The sequence below is a fragment of the Muntiacus reevesi genome, chromosome 2 (assembly GCF_963930625.1).
Source record: "Muntiacus reevesi chromosome 2, mMunRee1.1, whole genome shotgun sequence".
Classification (NCBI taxonomy): domain Eukaryota; kingdom Metazoa; phylum Chordata; class Mammalia; order Artiodactyla; family Cervidae; genus Muntiacus; species Muntiacus reevesi.
Genome location: NC_089250.1, coordinates 277434450 through 277453112, shown reverse-complemented (window position 1 = coordinate 277453112; position 18663 = coordinate 277434450). Strand labels below are relative to the sequence as shown.

Genomic DNA, 18663 nt, shown 5'->3' with positions numbered 1-18663 from the left:
TATATTGAAAATAAAATGATTTCCATAAAAACTAATAAAAGCAATGCTAGTTGGCCAACTAAACAGATGAAGCATATTCTGTTTGAGATATCCAGTGTGGTGCCACTACCTATATGAGGCTGGGTGTGTGCATGCTAATTCTACTCAGGCATGTCCGACTCTTTTCAATGGCATAGACAGTGTGAGGTTCACTAGGCTCCTCCATGCATGGGGTTCTCCAGGCACGAATCCTGGAGTGGGCAGCCATTACCTTCTTGAGGGGATCTTCTTGACCTAGGGATTGAACCCACGTCTCTCCTGTCTCTTGCATTGGCAGGCAGATTCTTTACTACTGAGCCATCGAGGAAGCTGCCTCATTCTTTTCCCAGCCATGTGCACTGAGGCTGCTGGGGTTCCAGGGGTAGAAACAGGACAACAGAATCCCCCTCAGTCTGGACCTGCACTGGCCTATAACGTAGTTACCAAGCCTCTCGGTACAGACAATGACTCTACACGTATATGAAAAAAGCATTCAGTTCTTCAGTCACACCCACCACGTTTCAAGTGCTCAGTAGCATCCTGTGGCCACGTGCCAGGGTGCTGGACAGAGCAGATGTTTAAAGAGTCCCATCATCACCGAGAATTCTACTGGACATTCCACTCCAGATCACTGAAGGGCTGCAGAGAGAACACTTGCCCCAGGGAGGCTTTACATATGTTGTGTGAATCCATCGATATTTGCACATTTTGTCTTCTTTGCTTCTTGTCATCAAAGCCAAGGATTTGAGAATCTTGTGCCTGTTAAGTTATCAACTAGTGGCACAGGTGTGGCTTGGCTCGACCAAGAGGAGGGCTGAAGGATAGCACTGTGAGGACCCCGGTGTGAACTGAACTGGCAAATGGGGCGAAGATAAGGCTCCACTGAACTTTAGTTGCTCATTGAGTTCTCTGTATGCGATCTTCCACCTGGCTTAGAACTAAACCACCCAAGAACTGTTTTAACAAGAGAAATGTCAGGACCGCTACAAATGAAGACATGCAGGAGCGTCCTTGCCTGTTGCTACTGTGAGTGAGCACATACCACACGGCTGTGCGATACATCTGAACGTGCAATCATTTCATAATATATGTAAGTCAGGTCATTGGCTTGGACACCACAGGGCTGTATGTCAATTATAACTCAATTAAACTGGATAGATAGATAATATATGTGCTCGGTCGCTTGGTTATGTCCAGCTCCTTGCGACCCTTTGGACTGAAATGTTATAGGATCCCCTTTCCATGGGATTCTCCAAGCAAGAATATTGGAGTGGTGAGTTCCCTGGTGGCTCAGACAGTAAGGCATCTGTCTACAATGCGGGAGACCAGGGTTCAATCCCTGAGTGGGGAAGATCTCCTGGAGAAGGAAGGGGTAACCCATTCCAGTATTCTTGCCCAGAAAGTCCCAGGGACTGAGGAGCCTGGTTGGCTACAGTCCATGGGGTCGCAAGGAGTTGGACACAACTGAGCGACTTCACTTTCACTTCACATTGCATTTCATTCTCCATGATGATATGTAGATAGATAGATCAATAGATTTCAGTGGTGGCTATACCACTGCCTGAGGTGCTTGATGACTTTAGCAGCCTACTTCCTGTCTTATTTGTATTTTGCTTCAGGCAAGTATATCACATATATTAATATATGGGTCTGTCCTTGATCAGGAACTCTGATGAGGACCATTCTAGTCTGAATCCTGGAGTCTCTGTTGGATGAGGAGGAGAGCAACTGCAGCATCAAAGGATGCTTTGAAGGGACAGAAATGACTCTATGCTTCACCTCAAGGGGACAGAGACACATCCTGCTTCTTACACACCCTGGCCTGTCCCTGGGAGAAGTAAAGCCTGCCCTCTGGGCCCAGGAGGAAGAGCTGTGCTCTCTTGTGAGAGCAGACTGTACTTTGCAAATCTCCCCAGCCCTCCTCGCTCCCCCACCCCACGGTTCACCAGGTCTCTGAGGGCATCGCTGGTGCCTCCACCCAACCACGGTGGGGAGTGAAGGTCACACCCAACTCTTCAACTCTTACATCTCGTATTCAATCACGCAGTAAAAGAATTCAGGCTCCAGGGTGCCCCTGACCCCTGCTGTCCTCTCCGTCCACATAGTCCAGCCCACAGCCACACCTGGGTCCCAGCCATAGCCTCCCTGAGTGCTCAGCTCCAGACCCACACTCCCATCTCCACATTTCATCTTTCTAACTCACATTTCAGAATCTGCTTTCTGCCCCAAATCCTTCCATGGTGCCCACATCTTCAGGGCAAACTCCAAACCCTTCTGTCTGAATTCCAGCTTGCTCACGGTCCTCCAGAGGTGACCCCCATCCCCCAACCTCAGGTCTCACCTTTTCTTCCCTCCTAATGATACTGGTGCAGACACACCACACACACACACAGACACGTGCAAACATGCAGAAAATAGGCCATTTAACATTTGCGTGGTGTCTCAAATCAGCTCTTCTGAGAACACTCAGCTCAACAAATTTCTTTTCTCCTCCCAATCTAAAGTAGATGCAAAGATAGACTGTCATTTCCATCACTTGTTAATGGTTTTTTGCATTATTAAGGGGCAATTTTCATGAGAAAAATCCACATAAATCATTTAGAATGCTGGTTGACATGCCCATATTGGAAGAATTGAAAGTCAAGAATTATTTTTTTAATTAAAAAGAATTACATTTATACTCTCATTTCCCTTTTCTCTATAATATAGAGATCTAATATAATGTGACCTTCTTAAAGTTTTATTATCATATAGTCTTTTGCTTGTATATTCCATTTCTCTGAAAAATTAAACCATCATCCTTGAACAGTGGACAGCACTGTACATGCCCACCACCAACTCCCCATCCTCCCAGAGAGTCCCTGTGTCCCAGGGTCTAGGGAATGTCCTTTTCTCTCTAGAATGTACTCGCACCTCCCCCATGGTGTCCACACCTCCTCAAGCAGCCTCTTCCCTCAAGTACAATGTAGATGCTGTTGTTCAGTCACTAAGTCATGTGTGACTTTTGTGACTATGGACTGCAGCTCTCCAGCCTTCTCTGTCCTTCGCTATTTCCCAGAGTTTGCTCAAACTCAAATCCATTGAGTCAATCATGCCATCGAAACATCTCATCCTCTGTCACCGTCTTCTCCTCTTGCCCTCAATCTTTCCTAGCATCAGGGTCTTTTCCATTAGTCAGTTCTTTGCATCATGTGGTCAAATTATTGCAGCTTCAGCTTCATCATCAGTCATACCAACGAATACTCTCAGGGTTGATTTCCTTTAGGATTGATGGGTTTGATCTCCTTGCTGTCCAAGGGATTCTCAAGAGCCTTCCCCAGAACCACAGTTTGAAAGCATGTTCTTCAGTGCTCGGCCTTATTTATGTCCAACTCTCACATCTGTATATGCCTACTAGGAAACTATAATTTTGACTATAAGGACCTCTGTTGGCACAGTGCTTTCTCATCCACTGTCGAGGTTTGTCACAGCTTTTCTTCCAAGGAGAAACGTCTTTTAATTTCATGGCTGCAGTTACTATCTGAAGTAGTTTTGGAGCCCAAGAAAAGAAAATCTGTCACTGTTTCAGTTTTCCCCACTTTTTTTTTCCTGCCATAAAGTGCTGGGACTAGAATTCATGAGCGTAATTTTTTTAGATGTTTACAGTGTAGATATAGACTCCAGTTATTCTCATAATTCTTCTTTAAAAAAAATAGCTGATTATAAGCATTTGATGCCTACATTCTGCAGAATCTGAGTTCTTCAAGGATCTACAGAAGATGGGTTTACCTGGGTCATGGGTGTATTTCTCCTGTGTGACACCAATGCCTGGGACAGAGTAGGTGTTCTGCAATAATTTATGAACTGACCTAAGCTGTGAAGTAAATTTCTGGAGGGGACTGGGAAAATAAATTTCTGAATCCTAATTGGAACCAAACTGCCTGGGGCTGAATCAGGACGAGAACCTGGGTCCCACCCTATAGAGCAGGCGGTTAGACCTGGCATGAAGAGAAAGAGCTGAGACCTCAGGTCTGGACTGAGAGGCCTCCTGAGCCCTGCCTGGAGACATCAGAGCCAGGTCCACGGAGGGGCTGCCCCCTTGCTGCGGGTCCACGGCCATGGGAACCCCAACGGGCGGCAGCAGACCTCCAGGGACCACATCCTGTTTGTCCTCAAGGATCCCATGGTCTCCTCACCTGTACAGGGCGGGGGTGGGCGTGTCTAGGCGCTCAGAGCTGCAGACATGCCTTCCATCCTCTCTGCGCTTCTCTGCCTCGGCCAGTAGTGGAGGGCAGGAGGGGACCGCAGGAAGGTACGGGATGCCCACCCCCCACCCCCAGTTCACAGGAATGTCAGGGCTCAGGCGGCTGGAGGGCCAGGGATCCTGATGGAGAGAGAATGAGCCCAGGCTTTCGCTGGCAAATCTCTCATTTCCAGGGCTGTGTCTGGGTAAGATGACCCCGAACCCTGCAGGTGAGCCTTCCCAGGGCTCCTGGGTCCCCATGTCTCACTTCAGTCCCAGGAAATCGGTGGGGGAGGAGGTGGTGGCGCTGGGATCCTAGAGTGACGGTGGTGAAGCCTGAAAGGGCTCCTGAGCTGAGCTGGGGAGTGAGGGGTGGGGAGGTCCTGGGTCTCAGCCTTTGACTTCCTTCCAGGGACTTTCCAGAAACTCACCATCTGGGCTGAGACTCGTTTGTGCCACTCAAGGTGCCCATGTGAATACACCGTATGCAGAGCGGGAGTGTGAGCGTGAGTACACAGACCATCAGGGACATGCTGCAGTTGGTCTGCAGTATTTGGAGAAGGAAATGGCGACTCATTCCAGTATTCCTGCCTGCAAAATCCCATGGACAGGGGACCTGCCAGGGTACAGTCCGGGGGGTCAAAAAGAGTTGGACATGAGTCAGTGACTTCACTTTCTTTCATTTCATTTTAAAACTTATTTTACAGATTTCATTTTCTAAATTTCATTTTATATATATTTGAGTGAAGTTAGTTGACTTACAATGTTTCAGGTACATAGTTAGCTGATTTAGTTATATATATGTCCACAGTATTTTTCAGATTATTTTCCATTTTAGGTTATTACAAGATATTGACTATAATTCCTGGTGCTATATGGTAAACCTTTGTTGCTAGTTGCATATCTATCTTTTTAATTGGAAAGTTAGCATTCTATTCATGCTTCTGTTTATAAATTTATCATACATACCAGCTCAGAGTTACACTACACTGATAGTGAAAGTTTGATGCCAGACTCCCACCATGGCCTCATTGAAACTAACTGGAAAACAATGGCAATGTGAACTGTGGGAAGAAATAGTGAGTCTCCTTATGTTACTGGCGGGCTTCCCTGGTGACTCAGAAGATAAAAATCCACCATAATACAGTAGACCTGAGTTCGATCCCTGGCTTGGGGAAGATTCCCTGGAGGAGGAACTGGCAACCCACCCCAGTATTCTTTCCTGGAGAATCCCCACTGACAGAGGAGCCTGGCGGGATGCAGCCCATGGGGTCACAGGGAGTCAGACACAACTGAGCGACTAAGCAGGAGCAGCATGTGACTGGTGGGAGGACAGATGACTGCAGCAGTCGGGGAGGTGATAACACGTACCATGCAGCGAGAGAACCAACACCTCTGGCTCTGACTTCCTCTTGCATCTGTTGCTTCAGGTCTAAACCTGGGGCTCTGCTGTCTGTGCTTAGTCATGCTGACTGTTTGGTAGAAGAACGTTGTCAGGAGCTTGGAATAGAGGAGAACCCATTCTCAAGGCTGGAGAAGTCAATGGCAACACCCTCTAGTATTCTTGCCTGGAGAACTCCATGGACAAGGAGCCTGGTGGGCTACAATCCATAGGGTGGCAGAGTCGGACGTGACTGAGCGACTAAGACTGTTCTCAAGGCTCTGGACTTGAAAGGTATGACACTTTCCCATTTGCACAGAGATAAAAATTTGCAGAACAGACAGAACCTTTTGTCTTGCTGGGGGCTTAAAGGGATATTATGACCTGACCTACATGGAAAGCTTTGAGAACCAAGGATTTCACCATTAAAAGTTTTCCACAGTGGAGTGGACATAACTATACCTGTGGCTGATTCATGTTGATGTATGGCAGAAGCCATTACAGTATTGTAATTGTCCTTTAATTAAAAATAAATAAATTAAGGGAAAAAAACCTTGGATCAGTAATTCTCTGGTGGTCCAGTGGTTGGGAATTGGCCTGCCCATGGAGGGGACACAGGCCTGATCCCGAGAATGGGAAGATTCCACATGCCAGGGGGCCGTTAAGCCCGTGGGCCACAAGCCCGTGTGCCTAGAGCGGGTGCTCCACAACAAGAGAAGCCACAGTGAGGAGAGCCCTGCACACAGCACAGAGCAGCCCCCCTTCCCGCAAGTAGAGAAAGCCTGTGCCCAGCGACGAAGACGCAGCACAGCCATTAATTAATTAATTAAAAGTTGGCAACAGCCAGCTATGCCTCCTCCCCTTTTAGAGAGTGTGTGTGTGTGAACGTGTGAGTTCACAGGTGGATATTTAACCTGTATTTTTCTCTCCTCTCCTTGGAATTTTCTTCCTCATGGGCTAGGGTTATTTTACATTCAGTAAACACTGTTTGACCATCCCTCTCCTTCACAAAAAGCCCATCTAACCCTGATAAGATGATTCTTTGGGGCACGAGTTCACCATCTCATTGGTCTGCTGGCTTTCCAAATAAAGTCACTATTCCTTTCCTGAAGACCTCATCACTCTGCCCAATGACAATCAACCTGAGGTTGGACTCAAAGCACATTCATGAGACATTGGCAGAGGTGTCATTCATTTTAGACAAATTCCGTAGATATCACTCTCACAAGTGATATCTGTGGTTTAAAGAAAGATATGCAGATGGCCAACAGGCATATGAAAAGATGCTCAGCATTGCTCATTAGTAGAGAAAGGCGAACTGACACTGCGATGAGGTACCACCTCATACCGATCAGAAGGGCCATCATTAAGCAGTTGATGAATAATAGATGCTGGAGAGCATGAGGAGAAGAGGGAAACCCTCCTAACACTGTTGGGGGAGTGTAAACTGGTGCAACCACTGTGGAAAACAGTATGGAAGTTCCTCAAAAAACCAAAAACAGAGTTTCCATTTGATCCAACAATTCCAATCCTGAGCATATACCTGGAAAAAAACTATACTTTGAAAAGATTCATGCACCCCTGTGTTCACAGCAGCACAACCGACAATATCCAAGACATGGAAACAATCTAAACGTCCATCAACAGATGAACGGATAAAGAAGATGTTGTATATGCCTATACACACACACAATGGAATACTACTCAGACATTTTAAAAATGAAATCAGGAGATTTGCAGCTGCATGGATAGACCTAGAAATTAACATGTTAAGTGAAGGAAGACAGAAAGACAAAGACAGTTAACATGTGATAGCACTCATATGTGGAACCTGCAAGGAATGGATCAAACAAACAGGAACAGACTCACAGACATAGAGAACAGGTTGTGGGTACCAAGGGGGAGGGAAGGATTGGGAGTTTGGGATGAGCAGATGAAATCTGTTTATACATAAGATGGGTGAACAATCAGGTCCCACAGTATGGCACAGGGGATTCTGGTCAGTATCTTACCATAAAGCATAATGGAAAAGAATGTATGTGTCGAGCTGAATCAATTTGCTATACAACAGACATGAACGAACTTTGAAAATTTTTTTAATTTTTAAAAATTTGTGATTTATATATCTGCAATGAAACATTCAGTTCAGTTCAGTTCAGTTCAGTCACTCAGTCATGTCCGACTCTTTGCGACCCCATGAATCGCAGCACGCTAGGCTTCCCTGTCCATCACAAATTCCCGGAGTTTATTCAAACTCATGCCCATTGAGTTGGCGATGCCATCCAGCCATCTCATCCTCTGTCGTCCCCTTCTCCTCCTGCCCCCAGTCCCTCCCAGCATCAGGGTCTTTTCCAATGAGTCAATTCTTCACATTACATGGCAGTAAAATGCACAAACTGAAATGACGAAGAATGCAGATCAACTCTGAAACATGATATTAAGTAAACAAAAGGAAATTTTAAGAAGGGTGACTGGACTGTTACTCCATTACATACATAATGATCAAAAGGAGAACAGATTTATTACTTAGGGAGCACCACTAATGTTCACAACCCCCACTTCAGCCAAATGGTGTAGAATCACTGCCCTTACTGAGATTCTTTCCTGTCTGTGAACAAAAGTAGAACCCGGTGTATGTCTGCCCTTAGAGACCTGAAATGGCTGGCCTTTTTTCCCTGGTTTGGAGTTGATTCTTGTGGACACTCCCCTCACTCAAGCATTCTGGACTTTGGAAGTCTACACCTTACACGTTTTTATGTAGTAAGCAAGATTGTCCACCTTTCCTAGCAAAACAATTTCCTTTCCTTCCAAAAGAACCCCCCACAATCATCTTACACATCTTTTCTTTGTGTACACGTGTGGGCCTTGGATTGGAAAGGGAGAAAGAGAGTGAGACAGAGAGAGTGTGTGTGTGCAAACTTTCCACTCATAGTTAAGAAATATTTTCAGATAAAGAAGAAGAGTCAGGGGAAGACAAATATCACATGATATTGCTTATTCGTGACATCTTAAAGAATGTACTTATTTACAAAACAGGCACACAGAGAATGACCTTTCTGTTACCGGGGGCAGGGGGATGGTGGGTGGGGTGAGGGATTGATTGGCAGTTTGGGTTCGACATATACACACGGCTATATTTTAAATGGATGACCAACAAGGACCTACTGGATAGCACAGGGAATTCTGCTTAATATTCCGTAACTCTCTAAGTGGGAAAAGAATTTGAAAAGCAGTAGATACATGCATATGTATAATCACCTTTTTGTACATTGAAACTAACACGGTTAGCTTCTTAATCACATATACTCCACTACAGAATTTTTTTTAATTTTCTAAAAGACATAATATGAATGTCTCCTTCTCTTATAAGAATGCAGAATCAAAGTCTCTATTATTGAGTCTTTAATTGGCAACCTGCACTTACGTGAGCTACGAGGTGGGAACATGTGATTTCTCTTATGCAAACAGTTAAGGTTAATGACATTTATCATGAGCTTGGGGAAAGCATCCTGCATGCTATACACTGAATCACCGTGACTACGTCATAAAAGCAACAAGCTCTGTTCAAATCCTCCTCCATTTATAGTGTTCAGGGAAACAAAATTGACGCTCAGGTCATGAGGCAACCTCAGTGATGAGGCTCAGGTCAGACTTCCATCCCTGGCGTGAGAAGAGGCTGCCCATCTTCCCCTGTGATATGCACCAGGCTGACTGTATGAACAACACCGCCCGCCTTCCGCATCCTGTGACTCGGTCAGCTTTGCTCAGTCCTGCCTCCTGCCTCACAGAAGCAGAGCCATGTGGCCAACACTCCTCAGCCTCCTGAGTTTCGGTGAGTCTGGAAAGATGTGGCAGGTTTGGTTTATGGTGGAAATCGGGGGTCTCCACACCACTGACCAGGTTCCCTGGATGAGGGTGCAAGGAGCATGGGGTCCATCGGGACAAGCCATCTCTGACGGGCTTTTCCTTCTAGGATCCTTTGTGAGTCTGAGGATCTGGGCAGTTGTGGGTGAGTCATCCCCATCCTTTACTTCTGTGTTCAGCACAGCAGTCGGGGCTGAGGCAGATGACACTGGGAGGCAGGGTGAGACCCCTGTCAGTACAGTGAGAGCCGTGTGCCCTGTGGATCCCAGGTCCTCCTATTGGCCTTGATACTCATCTTCGCTCTCCCCAGAGGTTAGCCCAGCTCTGGACTCTGGACCTGAAGGGACAGTGTGAAGTCTGGGAGCTGGGAGCTGGGCCCCCTGAGTGCCATTGCTATCATGAGAGGGGAGCAAGGGGCTGCAGCCCACAGACCCCTCTCCGACAAGGTCGCCTCTCCAACCGGCCCTTCACAACAGGATCTGCAGGACCGCCCGCTAGACCTGACACCAGGGGAGGGGCTGGGCATCAGGCAGGGCACCTGGACCTGGTCACACATTTGATGGAGGCTAGCTAGCAAAGGAGGGAGGTTCATGGTTTCCTTCCTGCTTTTCAGTCAAGTGGCTTATTCACTTGTTAGTTGTGTTACTATTAGTCGCTCAGTCATATCCGACTCTGTGACCCCATGATCTGTAGCTCACCAGGCTTCTCTGTCCATGGGGTTCCCCAGGCAAAAATACTGCAGTGGGTTACCATTTCCTTGTCCAGGGGATCTTACCAACTCAGGGACTGAACCCTGCTCTCCTGCCTTGCAGGATGATTCTTTACCATTTGAGCTGCAACAAACACAGCAGGGAAGTCCTTTCACTTCTATTCCATGCATCAGTTTTTTTGTGGTGTTTTCTTTTGCCTGATCGTGTAGCTTGCAGGATATTAGTTCCCTGATCAAGGATTGAATGCAGGCCCTTGGAGAGAAGGTGACGAGTCCTAACCACTGGACAGTCTGGGAATCCCCAGTGTTTTGTGTTTTGAGAGAAAGTTTTTCAGCATTTTTTCTGAACCCAAGGAGTGGTTCTTCTGCTGAGAATCTCCATGATGTCCATTCTGAGTTGACTGTGTCTCTGTCCCCAAGCCCTAGGTATCCTTGAGCATCAAGGTGATGCAGTTCAGGGGAGGAGAGCTGGAAGAATTGAAGGGGGAGCGCCCATGAGGACAGGGGGGAGAGGAGACTGTTCCTATTTTCCTCTCAAAGCCTGTGCCTCCATCTCTCCTAGTTGCATATGAGAAGCCCTCTTTGTCAGCCTGGCCAAGCCCCGTGGTTCCCTTAGGACAGTCTGTGACTCTTTGGTGTCACTCCCGTACTCCACTTAAGATATTCAGACTGTTCAAAAGAGATGGGACGAATTTGCCTGAGCTCCAGGGACATCATGTCAACACCTTCACCCTTGGCCCAGTGACCAGAGAACATGCCGGGTCATACACGTGTTCTGGATTCTACTGGTCTCTCTCTGTGTGGTCCACACACAGTGACTCCCTGCAGATTGTGGTCACAGGTAGGAGGAGTCCAGCCAGCCTGGGACGGCCGAGCCTGCAGGCAATCCTATCTTAGGTCCACATGCCAGTGCACCCAAGGCTACTGAGGATTCCCAGCCAGGAGTGAACCAGTGAAAGAGAACCCACTCTGAGAGTTTAAACTCGGGGTGTTGAATAGATGGATGGGGTGCCCCAGTGCAGGAAGGAGGAGCATCCCTCGGCATTAGTTAGACAGGATGCGGCCACTGCCTGCCAGCAGGGAGGATGGGAATGACCCTGATCCAGCACCTGCCACCCAGTAGGGAGCTGTAGTCCCCTGTGAAGGAGCTGGAGCCCCACGGAGGAGTCTCAGAAAGGTCTCCAGAGGCATGAGGTAGGGTCACAGATGGGTTCCATTTTTCCTCCACTGCCTTCCCAATGATGCGAGTCATCACCCACATTATAAGAGATGTATGTAACGGGAACAGGGTATGCATCCTCAGAACCACCGCAGCCCCTCAAATGCAAATTAGGGATGGGAAGAGGCTGAGAGCATGGCAACCCACTCCAGTACTCTCGCCTGGAGAATCTCATGGACAGAAGAGACTGGCGGCTACCGTCCATGGGGTCCCACAGAGTCAGACAGGATTGAAGCGACTGAGTATGTATGCATGAAGCTGAGAGCAGATTCAACAGCTAAAGAGTTTAGAATAAACACAGAGGAGGCTGGAGGTCTTGAACAAAGCGAATGAGAAAAGCATGAGCCAGAGTCTGAGAACAAGGCTAGAGAGAATGCAACGGAACAGAAAGGAAGGGATATTGGCTCTGCTGGTTCATGGGAACATTTCTCACACCTTCAGATGTCAGCGGAAGCACTGAGGTGGGGTGGCCACTGAAGCTCACAGCCTCTTTGCTCCTAGGTGTGTTCACAAAACCCGCCATCTCAGCCCACACAGGCCCCCTCATGCAGGAGGGAAGGAATGTGACCCTTCGCTGTCACTCACCGGTGTCGTTTGACAAGTTTATCCTGCACCAGGAAAACAGCACAAGGCATTTCCAGACACGTGGAGAGACGCTTACGGGTGGGCATGCCCCAGCTGACTTCTTCATTGGCCCCGTGACCTCATGGAGTGCGGGCACCTACAGATGCTACGGCTCTCTCAGCCGCTCCCCCTATGAGTGGTCAGCCCCCAGCGACCCCGTGGACATCACCATCACAGGTGAGTGTGTCCAGACCAGTCCCCTCTGCTGTCTGTGTCACAGAAGGTCTGGTGTCCAGTCCAGCATCAGTACCGGGAGACAATGACAGGCGTGCAGAGACACTCTCGGGAGAAGTAACAAACCAGATAGAGAGGAGGTGTGAACACGGAAGGAAAAGAGAACAGAGTACCTGCCATGCGGTAAAGAGAAGACACAGCTGGTGACAGAGTGAAGCAGCAAGAAAGTGAAAGAACGATCAGTGGAGAAAAATGTACCAGGGCAGGGACCCGGGCAGTTCCTGGCTCAAGCAGCCAATGATGGTTGGTTAAGGGGCTGGTTTTCCCACCTTCATGTCAGAGCTCCCTTCCTCTGCCAGGGGCACTGTGGTACCAGACACCCTTGTAGTCCAGCCCCTGGGTGATCGAGATAGAGGTCAACACCCTAAAGTTGCTCAGCCTTGTGTTTTTACGTGTCCTTCTGCACAAAGAGGGGGGAGTGGTCCCTCGAACCCTTCCCATTAAGGAGTCCCTTTGAGCCCCTGGGAGTGGGCAGAGCAGCGTGGAACACTCCCTCAAGAATTAGGTGGTCAAATATCCTGTGAGGTTCTGGCAATTTCCACTCCATAATGTCTGCTTCTGGGTCATTACCATGTTTTCTTAGGGTTCCAGCAGTAGTTAGTAGGTTCCGTTTTTCAAGAGCAGCCCTATCTGATTGATTTTAAATATTCTTTTTTCTTTTTTTGTTGACTTCTAGTTGATTTAAAATGTTGTTAATTCCTGCTGTACATAAGAGTGATTCAGTTATTCATTTATCTATATTTCTTTTTTTAAAAAAAGAGAATTAAGTGACACTCCATTATTAAAGTTAAGTTTAAATTTTCCCCTGTGCTGGATATTTGTTGCTGTGGGGCTTTCTCTCATGGCAGTGGGCGGCCTTCTCATTGCAATGTTTCTCTTTTTGCACACTTCCGGCTTTAGGCCTCTATTTAGGACTAGAGTTACTTTATGCTCTAATATCAAGGTCTCTTCTTTCCAGGTCTGTCCAAGAAATCCTCTCTCTCAGCCCAGGGGGACCCCGTGGTGAGGTTAGGAGAGAAGGTAACCTTGCTCTGCAGCTCTGAGCGTGCCTTTGACCAGTTCCATCTGCTCAGGGAAGGGGAGAACCTTGGGCGCCCGCTCGCTGGAGGGCGGGGCCCCCACGGACCACTCCAGGCAGCGTTATATCTGGGTCCTGGGACCCCAGCCCACAGCGGGGTCTACAGGTCTACGGCTCCTTCACTCGCTCTCCCTACGCGTGGTCAGACCCCAGCGACCCCCTGCTCCTGTCTGTCACAGGTGAGGACCCTCCTCCTGGCCCAACTTTCTTGTTACTCTTCAGTCGCTAAGTTGTGTTCAGCTCTTTGCGACCCTGTGGACTGCAGCTCGACAGACTCCTCTGTCCTTCACTTTCTCCCCTTCGTGTATCACAGCCTTGTCCTGGTAAACGGGCTTGTGTAACTGAATGAAGTTATGAGCCATGTCATGCAGGTCCACTCAAGACAGACGGGCCATAGTGAAGAGTCCTGACAAAATATGGTCCCCTGGAGGAGGATATGGCAATCCACTCCAGGATCCTTGAGTCGAGAACCCATGAAGAGTCCCATGCTTTACAATATAGTAAATGAGATTGCACTGTGCAAAAAGTCCATTTGGCTTTTTCCATGACATCTTACTGTATCATGAGCTCTATCTCAAGGGCCCCGTGCTGGTGTCAGGGGACCTTTGGGCTTCTGGAGAAATGGAGGCGATGAGAACCAGAGAGGAAGAGAGATGGTCGATGGCATCTCAACCCTCTTCCACCTCCTGTATGGATGCCCCTATCAGAGTCCTATCTATCCAGGCAAATAAAGAAAAGGGTCAGGGTAGACCCAGGAGGAAGAGAGGCTGGGCTGCTTTGGGAAGTCAGAGATTGCATCTGCCCCTTGCTCTTAATGTTTTCCTGAAGCACCTCTGACATGCAGGTGATTTCCCAATTAAGGATCATAGATATTCATTCCTGGAGCAGAGAGAATGTCTCTTGCTTACAGCTTTCTTTCACCACCAGGCATATCCTTCCTGCCTCCTTCCACTGTCACTTCTTCAGAATGGAGGGTCTACTCAACACATTCATGGGGAGGGACCAGAAGCTCTCCCCTCCCCCATCAGTGCTCTGGGGGATGACAGAGTCAAAAGACAGGCAGGAGGTCAACCTTCCAGAAAGAATAGTCCTCATTCATGGGGCGAGGCAGGTTACTTGCTTACCCCTTCTGTCCTCTTTCTCCTAAGATCCACTAAAAGTACTTGCCCATCAACCATGGATCCACACACCACAGAAGGTAAGCAAGATTGTCTCCTATCTCAGCAAGTGTCGAGAAGACAGAGGGTTCCTGTGTGAGTGTTGGTTCTCCCACCTCCCATTTCTGTGATTTGGGCTCCTCAATATTCCTGTCATGTCAGAATTTGAGATCATGATCTGGATTAGAACCCGAGGGGGCATTGAGTTTCTCATGCTCTGCGACAGGGAATTTCTAAATTGGACAAAGTTGGTCTCAGGGACCTGACCCCATGCTTAAGGGAGATGCTTACCCTCCCTCCACCAGGATCTTTGGGGAAGGATAGTGGGGTGGGGGGACAAGAGGAGAATTGTAGGGAACACTTTAATATGTGCTATTCTTTTGCTATTGTTTTATGAAATAAACATTCCAAAGTTCAGAGATAGAAGTGTCGTTGTCTTCTTGAGGATTCCATTCCAGGAATATGTGGATGGAGGGGGAATTATATTGAGGATTAAAGGGGTCTCCAATCATGTACAAACACCATGCCTTGATGAGGGTGACCAGAGAAAAACTGCATCGCTTCCCGGGGAACCTTGGTTCAGACCTCTGCTGGTCTTGCACAGCCTCTTTACTTCATCCACTGCTAACATCTCTCCTGGATGCTTTGGTACCTCCTGGGAAGTGGAGACCTAACTGATCAGGTTGACAGCTGCTGACACACTTTGACACAAGGATACAATAAATCCTGTGTGTAGGGGCAGGGTATATGCAACGAATAACCAGAACTTCTCCCGTTTGCTTGTTGGCAGAAGCATGGCTTCCTCAAGGCCACTCCAGCCAGCTGCACCTTCTCCTTAGGCTCTCAATAGCCTTCATCTATACCAGCATCTTCCTCGCTGTTCTTGTCTGTCACTGGTTACCCAAAAAGTAAGTATGAAGAGCCAAACTGTCACTGGTGTTCTACGCAAAATCATAAGTCTGAAGGAGGGAAGCACAGTGTCATCTGACCCAGGGAGAGGTGGGTTCATAGCAGAGAATGGTGCTGTCACTTCCTGTAGGTTAAAAACTGATTTCCATTGTTGTGTTCCCTGAGGGAATATCGTCCAGAGAACCATGGAACCCTGTTCTTTTTACGAAAATATGTATTCATTTATTTCTGGCTGCATCAGGTCTTGGCAGCAGCATGGGGGATCTTAATTGTGGTGCTGAGGTGCGGTTCAAGGCTCCAGAGCTCATGGGATCAACAGTTGCAGCCTGTGGGGCTTAGCTGCTTCACAGCACGTGGGGTCTCGGTTCTCCCACCAGGGACGGAACCACACTCTCCGCACTGGGAGGAAGACTATTTATCCCCGGCCACAAGGGACGTTCCAAGCCCTGTTCTTCCCTCCAGCCACAGCCATCTGTTCTTCTCCCCTTTATGATCTTGGGAATCTACTGGTACGCATTAGAGGATGGTCTATAACAGAAGACGTAGGGTGGGCTCCGTGTGTTTGCACAGGTTCCAGAGAGAGTCCGTCAGTGGCTGGCCTTGTATATGGGGTGGTTTTTGTTGTTGTTGTTGTTGTTTTTAAGTGGACTAGACAGGCTAAGCAACCTGGGGCACACCCCTGCTTTTCTTGGCTTTGATGTGCCCACCAAAGATATGGAGATCTAGAAGAACCGCACTCACCCCACAATCCTTGACTCTCTTCCATTCGCAGATGTTACCATCATGGAAGGAGAGCCCCAGGAAGACAGAACAGAGAACGGTGAGGTGAGTCCTCCCTGCCCAAACCCTTGCCGTAGCCCGAGCCCCTCCAATGCCCAATGCCACAGCCTTTGAAGATCGCATCTCATTCCATCATTCACACCTCCTTCCTCTCAGGACCTGGGAGCAGAAGCTGTGACATTCGCCCACTTGAACCACAGGAGCCTCTCTGAGAGACTGTTCACTCCCACTCCGCTGATCCCCATGCACCCCTCCGCTGAGCCCAGTATCTATGAGGAACTCGATGTAAACCAAGGCCATGCTGAGCCCTGACTGGGCCCCATCCTTTGGGCACAGAGAGTGTTATAAATTGAAGGGTTAGATCTCTTTTTAAAGGGGTTCCTCCGGGGACAATCCTCCTCCTCCAAAGCAGCCCAGCAGCTCCGAGGTGAACAGTGGAGTCCAAGAATTATAGGATCGTCTTCAAATGTCCCACCACCTCTTAGTAATCCCCTGGCTATACTAATATTCTATTTTAACTATCTAACATTTTGGGAGAAGTTATTCTAATCAATGGCACATACTGGGTAGGTTACCATGATCATCCTACTTTTTCGAGAATTCCAGAAAAGCATAAAAATTTGCAAGTTGAGCCTTAAATTATTCAGTTTAAAATAAAATAAAGCCAATCAAAAAAGAAACCTCTGTTCAGTAATAGTTTACAAGGATGAACTTATTTACAAGACAGAAAGAGACTTATAGACTTAGAGAACAAACTTAGAGTTACAGAGGGGAAGGGTGGGGGGACAGATAGATTGGAAGTTTAAGATTGATATGTGCACACTGGCATATTTAAAACAAAGTGCATTCCATGAAACAATAATAAAAGCAATGCAAGTTGGCAAAATAAAAAGATGAAGTTATTCTGTTTGAGATATCCAGTGTGGTGCCACTTGCAAGAAGAGGTTGTGTGTGTGTGTGCTAAGTCGGTTCAGTCATGTTTGACTCTTTGGGACACCATGGGCAGTGTGTAACTCGCTAGGCTCCTCTCTGCATGGGATTCTCCAGGCAAGAATCCGGAATGGGTTGCCATTCCCTTCTCGAGGGGGTCTTCTTGACCCAGGGATTGAACCCATGTCTCTCATGTCTCTTGAATTGGCAGGCGGATTCTTTACCACTGAGCCACCGGGGAAGCCCCTCAACCTTTTCCCAGCTGTGGGCACTGAGGCTGCTGGGGTTCAGGGGTGGAAACACGACAACAAAATCACCCTCAGTCTGGACCTGCACTGGCCGATAAAGTACTTACCCAGCCACGCGGTACAGACAGTGACTCTACACGTATATGAAAAAAACATTCAGTTCTTCAGTCACACCCACTACGTTTCAAGTGCTCAGTACTGTCCTGTGGCCAGGTGCCATGGTGTTGGACAGGGCAGATGTTTCAACAGAAAATTCTTCTGGATATTGCACTCCAGATCACTGAAGGGCTACTGAGGGAACACCCGCCCCAGAGAGGCTTTGCATGTATTGTGTGAATCCATCAATAATTGCGAGTTTTGTCTTTTTTGCTTCTTTTCACCAAAGCAAAGGATTTGAGAATCTCTTGCCTTTTAAATTATCAAATGGTGGCACGATGTGGCCGGCTCACCCAAGCAGAGGGCTAAAGGATAACACCATGAGGACCCTGGTGTGAACTGAGCTGGCAAATAGGGTGAAGCTCAAGCTCCACGGAGCCTTAGCTGCTCATTGAGCTCTCTGTGTGTGATCTTTTCCTGCCTTAGGACTAAATTGCCCAAGAACTGTTTTAGTAAGAGAAACGTCAGGATCGCTAGAAATGAAGACATGCTGTGTCTTCATTTCTTGTTGCTTTTGTGAGTGAGCATATATCATACTGCTGTGTGATATATCTGAATGTGCAATCATTTCATAATATATGTTCAGTTCAGTCCCTCACTCGTGTCTGACTGCCACCCCATGAACTGCAGCATGCCAGGCCTGCCTGTCCATTACCAACTCGCGAACTCCACTCAAACCCATTGAGTGTCCATGTCCATTGAGTCGGTGACGCCATCCAATCATCTCATCCTCTGTCGTCCCCTCTCTTCCTGCCCTCAATCTTTCCCAGCATCAGGGTCTTTTCAAATGAGTCAGCTCTCCTCATCAGGTGGCCAAAGTATTGGAGTTCCAGCTTCAACATCACTCCTTCCAATGAACTCCCAGGACTGATCTCCTAGGATAGATGGGTTGGATCTCCTTGCAGTCCAAGGGACTCTCAAGAGTCTTCTCCAACACCACAGTTCAGAAGCATCAATTCTTCAGCGCTCAGCTTTCTTTATAGTCCAGCTCTCACATCCATACATGACTACTGCAAAAACCATAGCCTTGACTAGTCGAACCTTTGTTGACAAAGTAATATCTCTGCTTTTTAATAAGCTGTCTAGGTTGGTCATAACTTTCCTTCTAAGGAGCAAGTGTCTTTTAATTTCATG

At 47.7% G+C, this 18663-nt stretch overlaps 1 pseudogene; it reads left to right on the top strand.

The window, feature by feature from the left end:
- The first annotated feature begins 9419 nt into the window (after positions 1 to 9419).
- Positions 9420 to 16507, top strand: LOC136157672 (putative killer cell immunoglobulin-like receptor-like protein KIR3DX1; annotated as a pseudogene).
- The last annotated feature ends 2156 nt before the right edge of the window (positions 16508 to 18663 follow it).